The sequence below is a fragment of the Halichoerus grypus genome, chromosome X (genome assembly GCF_964656455.1).
Source record: "Halichoerus grypus chromosome X, mHalGry1.hap1.1, whole genome shotgun sequence".
Taxonomy (NCBI): Eukaryota; Metazoa; Chordata; class Mammalia; order Carnivora; family Phocidae; genus Halichoerus; species Halichoerus grypus.
Window position 1 is genome coordinate 60217183 of NC_135727.1, and position 10315 is coordinate 60227497.

Consider the following 10315-nt stretch of genomic DNA (forward strand, 5'->3'; position numbering starts at 1 on the left):
AATGCTATCATTCTCAGGTTCCACTTAAGACATCATAGTCATACACCACCATTTCTCCCATTTAATGCCACTATGGGCCTGGAGGGAATAGGAGAGCAGCTATATAAGACTTAGAAAAGTAAATCATAGAAATACAATTGGGAGAGACACCAGCACTTGAAGTATCATCAAGCCAATAGTGAGTTTCCTATTTTTCCTTCAATTTTTCACTCAAAGCAGTTGGGATCCTTGAAGGGGCACCTGCATGAGACAGAAAGAGCTCCAGGAAAATTCCCTTGTTCTGGCTAAAAATGTGATAAAGTGACCCCTAAAGCTCAGAGGAAGATTTCATATTCACATTTAATTTTCATTAATTTTTATAATTTTTCTTATATTTCTTATCCCAGTCTCCAAGAAATAGTACTGTAGTGACAAGAATAATATCGGAGGCTGTGGGGACTTTTTCATTTTAGGCAGTGTTTTCCTAAGAGGGTGGCAATCAATCTCTCTATTTTCTTAATAAACACATTTAGCTCTATAAACTTCTCTTTCAGAACTGCTTTTTCCCCTTGAGGTAAAAGTGAGCTTGTTTATTTGAGTTCTTTCTTGTTTATTAGTGTAAGCTTTTATCACAAATTTCCTATCTGCTTTTGCAGCTTCCAGTATGTTTTGATATGTTTTGCTTCCATTTTAATTTGTTTCAATGTATTTCTTGAACTTCCTTTTACTTTATTCTTGATCCATTGGTGGTTGAGGAGTGTGTTATTTTCCACATACTTGAGAATTTGCCAGCTTTCCTCTTGATTTCTAGTTTCATACCATTTTGGTCAGAAAACACATTTGGTATGATTTCAATCTTTTTAAATTTGCTAAGTCTTGTTTTGTGGCCTATCATAAGATCTATCCTGGAGAAAGTTTCAAGTGCACTTGAAGATAATGTGTATTTTAATGCTTTTGAATGGAATGCTCTGTATATATCTATCATGTCAATTTGGTCTAATGTGTTGTTCAAGCCCAATATTCCCTTGTCAATTTTTTTTCTGGATGATCTATCCGTTGCTGAAAGTGGGGCATTGAATTCCCTTACTATTATTGTATTGTTGTATATTTCTCCCTTAAGATCTATTAGGATTTGCTTAATATATTTAGGTACTTCAAATTTGGTTTTATATATATATAAATTATATATAAATTATATATATATATAATTTATTTATTTATATATTTATTATGTCTTCTTGATGAATTAAAACCTTCATCATTATGTAATGACTTTCTTTGTCTCATGTTACTGATTTTGGCTTCATGACTATTTTGTCTGATAGAAGTATAGTTGCCCAAATTTCCTTTTGCTGTCCATTTGCATGGAATATCTTTTTTCATCCTTTCACTTTGAACATATTTGAGTCTTTTGTAGACAGCATATACTTAGATCTTGATTTTTTAAAAGATTTTATTTATTTATTTTGACAGATAGACCACAACCAGAGTGAGTAGCAGGCAGAGGGAGAGGGAGAAGCAGTCTCCCTGCTGAGCAAGGAGCCTGATGTGTGGCTCAATCCCATGGTCCCAGGATTATGACTTGAGCTGAAGGCAGATACTTAACCAACAGAGCCACCCAGGTGCCACATGTCTTGATTTGTTTTTAATCTATTCAGACACTCTGTACCTTTTGATTGGTTAATTTAATCCATATCCATTGGGTAATTATTTTTTATTTTTTTTAATTTTTAAAATATATATTTATTTGAGAGAGAGAGAGTGAGAGCATGGGGGGAGAGGCAGAGGGAGACAGGGAGAGTGAATCTCAAGAAGACTCCTCATTGAGTGCAGAGCCTGATGTGGGGCTTGATTTCATGACGCTGAGATCGTGACCTGAGCTGAAATCAAGAGTCAGACGCTTAACTAATTGAGCCACCCAGATGCCCCATTTGAATAATTATTGATACGTAAGGTTTTACTAATGTCATCTTATTAATTGTTTTCTGTTTGTTTTGTAGTTCCATTGCTTCTTTTTTCCTTTGTTTCTGCCTACCTTTGTGAATTGGTCATTTTCCTTGATGATATGATCTGATTCCCCTTTTCACCGTAGGTTTTTGCTTTTTGGTTACCATGGGGCTTAAATAAAACATCTTATACCTAAACCAATTCATTTTTTTAAAAAGATTTTATGTATTTATTTGACAGAGACACAGTGAGAGAGGGATCACAAGCAGGGGGAGAGGGAGAGGGAGAAGGAGGCTTCCCGTGGAGCAGGGAGCCCAATGTGGGGCTCGACCCCAGGACCCTGGGACCATGACCTGAGCTGAAAGCAGACGCTTAATGACTGAGCCACCCAGGTGCCCCTAAACCAATTCATTTTAAACTGAAAGCAACTTGACTTTGATTACATTCAAAACTCTACAATTTTACTTTCTCTTCTTTTACATTTTTGATATCAAACTTTATCTTTTTATATTTTGTATTTGCTAACAAATTATAGTATCTGTAGTTATTTATAATACTCTCTACCCTTAAACATCATAGTATAGTTAATTGTTTCACATTGCATCTTATTTCAGATCTAATGTTTTGTATGTGTGTATTTACCTTTACCAGTGTGTTGTATACTTTTGTATGTTTTCATGTTCTTATTTAGCCTCTTTCCTTTTCAAGCATGAAGAACTCACTTCAGCATTTATTGCAAGGCAAGTCTTGTGGTGATAAATTTCCTCAATTTTTGTTTGTCTAAGAAAGTCTTTCACCTTCATATATGAAAGATAACTTTAGCAGATAGAGTACTCTTTGCTGACAATTTGTTTTTTCTTTCAACACCGATTATGTCATCTCATTATCTCCTGGCCTGTGGAGTTTCTGCTGAGAAATCTGCTGATATCTTAATGAGGGTTTCTTTGTATGTTACAACGTTTTATTTTGTTTTTCTCTGGCTGCTTTTGGGATTCTCTATCTTTTAAATTTTTTTGACAGTTTCATTATAGTGTATCTTGGAGAAAGTTTTTTTAGCATTGAGATAATAGGGTAATCAATTAGCCACATAAACTTGGATGTCTAAATTTTTCCCCAGGTTTGGAAAATTCTCAAGTATTACTTCTTTAAAAAAATTATTTCCCCTTCTCCTTCTGGAACCCCAATTACTCTATTTGTAAGTTTGATGGTGTCTTATATATCATTAGGGTATCTTCATTCTTTTTCATTCTTTTTTTCTTTGTTCTCCTATCCTTACTTCAAAGTTCCTATCCTTAAGATAATGTGATCTATTTTCTGTTTGGTCTATCTGTTGTAGATGCTCATTATTGCATTTTCTTTTTCATTTAACTCTGAATTCTTCAGCTCCAGAATTTCTGCTTTTTTATTATTATTATTTCTATCTCTTTATTAATTTTCTCATTTTGTTAATCTACGGTTTTCCTGATTTCTTTGAATCATCTTTTTTTGTGTTTCCTTGTAGCTCTTTCATTTTTTAAAGAAAACTCTTTTGAATACTTTACCGGCTAGATAGCTGACTTCTGTGTCTTTGTTTGCTTACTGGAGGATTATTGTTCCTTTTGATGATATGTTTCCTTGATTCTTTATGTTTTTTAGTTTTGCTGTTTCTGTTTTTGCATTTAAAGATGCAGACATCTCTTCAAATATTTGCTAGTTGTTTTGGGGTGGGAAATGTTTTTCAATGATACTACTTACATCTGGATTGTTCTCCAATCTTGTATGATTATCCCTACTCCACACTTCTTGTTCTTTCTTCTGGCTGAATTCTTAAGCTTGTATGTCTTCTTTGGTTCTTACAACTCACCAGACTGGCTGCAGAAAATTGCACTTTTGTTTTCCAGAAGGTAGTGCTACAACACAAGTTGGTGATTTTTCCCTTGTGCATAGACCCTGGCCTGATTTGTAAGGCCAGTCTCTTTCTGATGGCATTTTCTCTCACTGCCACACTTGGAAGCCTTCAGAAGGAGCTATAATGTGGGGAGACTGTGGGTTTAGCACTCAGGGATTTGGAGTTGCCTATGGGCCAGCCAAAGGAATCCTCAGGTGGGATTATCCCAGTGTCTTATGGGTGTCATTCCTGCAGGTATCCTAAACACAGTCAAAGAGGAATCACATCTTTTTAGGACTTTTTGATATTCTTATTTTCCTCTATCCCAATATCTTCCCTCCCCTTGGGTCCTGCCTCAATACTTGTGGTGGTGTGGGTGAGAAACGTTTTTTTCAGCAGCATCCCACAGAGCTGGAGAAGCCAGGAACTCACCCAACATTCCCTATTTACCTGTAGAGAAACTGGCATAGTCTAGTTCAGCCCTGTGCTGTGTCACCTAGAAGGAGAGGAGATGCTGGTAAAGTTCAACTTACCTTTTCAAAAGCATCCAAACACATGTTTTTGCTCCAGTGGTGTGCTACAATCTCTCCTCAGGAAGGATGGACTTCTAAAAAGTCTCTTGTCTGCGGTTGTCTGGCAAAGCCGAACTCTCCACATTTTTCCCAACCACTGCCAAGAGGGGTTGTGATCCGTTTACTGGCTCATCCTAATTCCACAGTATATACCAAAATATGCCTAGTAGCCAATGCACAGGTGGTTAAGACTCCTCCTGGGTACATTAGCATATGCTGCTGGTTCCCACAACTTCTATAGGGGTACTTTTGTTTGTGGACAGATGTCAACTTTTAGTTGTTAAGGATAGGGGATGTAAAAAGGAGAGATGTGTTACACCTCCATGATACTGACATTACTCTCTTTTCATAAATCTTTAAGTGTACAGTCAGTATTGTTAACCACAAGCACAATGTTGTACAGCTGATCTCTGGAATTTCCCTATCTTAAATGACTTAAACTTTAAACCCATTAAAGAACAATTCACCCTCATACCATTTGCCCCAGCCTGTGGCAACCACTTTACTTTCTGTTTCAATGATTTCAACTGTATTAGATTCCACATGTAATTGATGCATAACCTATTTGTCTCTCTTTGGTGTATTTCACTTAAGGCAATGCCCTACAGATACATCCATGTTGTCCCAAATGGCAGGATTTCTTTCTTTTTTATGGATGAATGATATTCTTTTGTATGTATATATATTTTCTTTATATGTTTATTCATCAACAGATTGTTTCCACCAATTGGCTGTGGTAAATAATGTTGTAATGAACATGGAAGTTTAAATTTTATTTTGAGAAACTGATTTCACTTTTTTTAAATAAATACCCAGAAGTAAGATGTATGCTGTATCATAGCATGGTCTATTTTTTTTAGTTTTAAAGGAACCTCCATACTGTTTTCCATTATAACTGAATCATTTTAAATTTCAACCAAGAGTACACAAAAGTTTTAATTTCTCAACATGCTGCCCAATACTTGTCATTTTCTTTCATTTTTTTAATGTACAATCTCCATCTTAACTGATGTGATGTGATACCTAATTGTGGATTTGACTCTATTTCCTTGATGATTACTAATATTGAACAATTTTCTTTTATCTGTTGGTTATTTGCATGTCTTTTTTTGAGAAATGTCTATTCAATCCATTTGCCCATATTTAAAATATTTTTTTTCTCTTTCCTAATGACCTGTAGAAGTTCCTTCTATATATTGGAAATTAACCTTTTACTACATGTATGTTTTATATATATTTATCCCAATCTGTAGATTTTTTATTCATTCTGTTATTTTATTTGCTGTGCAGAAGGTTTGTAGTTTGATGTAGTCACACTTGTTTATTTGTGCTTTTGTTTTCTGTGTTATTGGTGTTATACCTAAGAAATCATTGTCAAGAAAAAAAATGTTATGAATATTTTCCCCTCTGTTTTTGTATAGGAGTTTTATACTTTCAGGTCCTATGTTTAAGTCTCTACTCCATTTTGAGTCAATTTAAAAAAATATTCATTGCATTATTTATTATTTATTTCTGTATTCCACAAATATTTACTGATCTGTGCTGTGTACTGCAAATACAATAGTGAACCACACAGTCAACTTTCATGAAATGTGAAATTACCTGGAGAGTTGAAAAGTAAGCATAATGCTTAGATAGGTTTCATTTTATTACATTCATGTAATAATTTTAGATTTTTTATTTTTATTTTTTTAAATTTTATTTATTTATTTGACAGAGAGAGAGAGACAGCGAGAGAGGGAACACAAGCAGGGGGAGTGGGAGAAGGAGAAACAGGCTTCCCGCTGAGCAGGGAGCTCCATGCAGGGCTCGATCCCAGGACCATGGGATCAGGACCTGAGCCAAAGGCAGATGCTTAACTACTGAGCCACCCAGGTGCCCCTAGATTTTTTTTTATTTTTAAACTTACCCTTTCATACAGAATAGTTGGATTAATTAAAAAAAAAACAAAACTTTTGTATACCCTGTATTTAGATTCACCAATTTTTAACATTCGGCTACATATGCTTTATATCTCTCTGTTTTTTTCTGAAACATTTGAGAGTGGATTGCAGATGTTACACCCCTTTAAATCTGAATATTTTAGCATGGATCTAGGGGATATAGTGCAAAGTCAGTAAAAGAAAAATAGATACCATATGATTTTATTTATATGTGGAATTTAAGAAACAAAACAAAAGAACAAAGAAAAATAGAAAAACAAAACCACAACAGACTCTTAAATATAGAGAACAATCTGGTGGTTGCCAAGAGGAGATGAGTGGGCAGATGGGTGAGATAGGTGAAGGGGATAAAAGTAATCGCATTGTGATTAGCAGTGAGTGATGTATAGAAGTTTTGAATCATTATATTGTACACCTGAAACTAATATTCACTGTATGTTAATTATACTTGAATTTAAAAATTGTTAGAACACTTGGAAGACTTTCTTTAGTTTTTATCTTAAATTGGCAGACTTTGAATATAGACTGTGTATTAGATGATAGCATTGTATCAAAATTTTCTTGAATTTGATCATTGCATTGTAGTTATATGAGAATGAGAATGTCCTTTTTTTTAATACATGCTGTTTTGAGTGGATTTTTGTATATAGTGAATATAAAGGGTCCAGTTTTATTCTTTTTCATGTAGCTATCTAGTTTTCCCAGCATCATATGTTGAATAGACTACTCATTCCCTATTGTGTAGTCTTAGGACTTTTTTTGTGAAAATCATTTAGCTATATAAGTATGAGTTAATTTCTGGGCTCTTTTGTTATATAGGTCTATATGTCTGTCTTTATGCCAATATAATACTGTTAAAATTACTGTAGCTTTGTAATGTGTTTTGAAATCAGGAAGTGTGAGGCCTCTAGTTTTGTTCTTCTTTCTCATGGTTGTTTTGGTTATTCAGGGCCCATTGTGGTTCTGTATGAATTTTGCTGAAAAAATGGTCTCTGTAAAACAGCATAGGTGATTTTATGATTTTGATAGAGATTGCATTGATTGCTTTGTGTATTATCGATATTTTAAAAAAATATTTTCTTCTAATCCATTAACATGGAACATCTTTCCATTTATTTGTGTCTTTAATTTCTTTGAGCAATGTTTTTCAGTTTTCACTGTTTAAATCATTCTCCTCCTTTATTAAGTTTTTTTCTAAGTATTTTATTATTTTTGCTGCCATTAAAATTTTTCTTAATTTCCTTTTTAGAATTTTCATTGTTAGTTTATTGAAATTCAAATGACTTTATGTTGATTTTTATCCTGAAACGTTATTGCATTTCTTTAATAGTTCTAATAGTTTTTCATTTCATTTTTGAACAGAGGTAGTTTTACTTCTTGTTTTTGATTTGGATGCCTTTTATTTATTTTTCTTGACTAATTGCTCTGGCTAAGACTTCCAGTACTGTATTGAATAAAAGTGAGAGTGCGGGCATCCTTTCTTGTTCTTGATCTTAGAGTAAATCCTTCAAATTTTCACCATTTAGCTGTAGCCTTCTCCTGTACGGCCTTTATTATGTTGGCGTAATTTCATTCCATTCTTTGTTAAGTGTGTTTCCTTCATCATGCAAAAAGTGTTGAATTTTGTCAAATGCTTTATTTGCATCTATTGAGATCATCTCATGATTTTTTTATCATTTAATCTATTAATGTGAATCATATTAATTGATTTTTATATTTTGAAACATTTTTGCATCCCATAAATAAACCCCAGTTGTTCATAGCATATAATCCTTTTAGTGCACTATCGAATTTGATTTGCTAGAATTTGTTGATAATATTTGCATCTATATGCAACAGAAATATGTCCTGTCTTTTTTTTTTTTTTTTCTCATAGTATCTTTTTCTTGTTTTAGTTATCAGGCTAGTGTTGTCCTTATAACATGAGTTTGGAAATGTTCTCTTCAATTTTTCACAAGAGTTGAGAAAAATTCGTGCAAATTCCTCTTTAAATATTTATTATAATTCACTGGTGATGTCATCTGGTTTGGGACTCTTCCTTGATGCAAGTTTTCTAATTACTATTTTAATCTCCTTATTAGTGATAAATCTGTTCAGATTTCTATTTCTTCATGATTCAGTCTTTTTTTTAAAGATTTTATTTATTTATTTGACATAGAGAGACACAGCAAGAGAGGGAACACAAGCAGGGGGAGTGGGAGAGTGAGAGGCAGGCTTCCCACTGAGCAGGAAGCTCGATCGCAGGACTCTGGGATTATGACCTGAGTCAAAGGCAGATGCTTAATGACTGAGCCACCCAGGTGTCCTAATCTCTCTCTCTCTTTTTTTAAAGATTTTATTTTTCATGATTCAGTCTTGGTAGGTTGTGTGTTTTTAGGAATTTATCCATTTTTTCTATGTTATGCAAAATGTTGTCATATAGCTATCCATAGTAGTATTTCATGATCCTTTTTATTTCAGTGGTATTCTTAGTAATATTTCTTCTTTCATTTCTGATTTTATTTTTTTAGTCTCCTTTTTTTCTTAGTTCACCAAGTCGAGCTTTGTAAATTTTGTCAATATTTGCAAAAGACTATCTCCTACTTTTGCTGAGCTTTTCTCTTCTCTATTTCATTTGTTTCTGCCACAATCTTTATCATTTTGTTTCTTCTGCTAGTTTTGTGTTTATTTTTTTTTCTTTTTTAATCTAGTCCCTTTAGGTTTAAATTTAGTGTTTATTTTTAATATGAAATTTAAAAGAAGTATTTCAAGTAGATGTTTATTGCTATAAATGTCTCCCTTGGTCCTGCTTTTTCTGTAGACTTTAAATGTTGGTATATTTTATATTTCTTTTTCTTTGTCTCAAGGAATTTTGTAATTTCCCTCTTGATTATTTGACAAATTGGTTTTTCAGGTATGTGTTGTTTATTTTCCTCTTATTAGTGAATTTTCCAGTTTTATTCCTGCTATTAATTTTTAGTTCCATTCCATTTTTTGGAAAAATATACTTGGTATGATTTCAATCTTAAATTTATTAGTATTTGTTTTGTGACCTAGCCTGTGGGGTATAACCATATACACAGTATTAAGTATTCTTATCCATCAAAATCCTAGAGGAGAACATAGGCAGTAACCTCTTTGACATCACCCACAGCAACTTCTTTCAAAATACATCTCCAAAAGCTAGTGAAACAAAAGCAAAAATGAACTTTTGGGACTTCATCAAGATAAAAAGCTTCTGTGCAGCAAATGAAACAGTCAACAAAACAGAGAGGCAACCCACAGAATGGGAGAAGATATTTGCAAAGGACACTACAGATAAAGGGCTGGTATCCAAGATCTATAAAGAACTTCTCAAACTCAACACCCAAAAAACAAATAATCAAGTCAAAAAAATGGCAGAAGATATGAACAGACACTTCTCCAAAGAAGACATACAAATGGCTAACAGACACATGAAAAAATGTTCATCATCATTAGCCCTCAGGGAAATTCAAATCAAAACCACACTGAGATACCACCTTACACCAGTTAGAATGGCAAAAATGGACAGGGAAAGAAACAAGAAATCTTGGAGAGGTTGTGGAGAAAGGGGAACTCTCTTACACTGTTGGTGGGAATGCAAGTTGGTACAGCCACTTTGGAAAACAGTGTGGAGGTGCCTCAAAAAATTAAAAATAGAGCTACCCTATGACTGAGCAATTGCACTCCTGGGTATTTACCCCAAAGACACAGATGGAGTGAAAAGAAGTGCCATATGCACCCCAATGTTCATAGCAACAATTCCTGCAATAGCCAAACTGGAAAGAGACGAGATGCCCTTCAAAAGATGAATGGATAAAGAAGATATGGTCCATATATACAATGGATTATTACTCAGCCATCAGAAAGGATGAATACCCAACTTTTACATCAACATGGATGGAACTGGAGGAGATTATGCTAAGTGAAATAAGTCAAGCAGAGAAAGTCAATTATCATATGGTTTCACTTATTTGTAGAACATAAGGAATAGCATGGAGGCCATT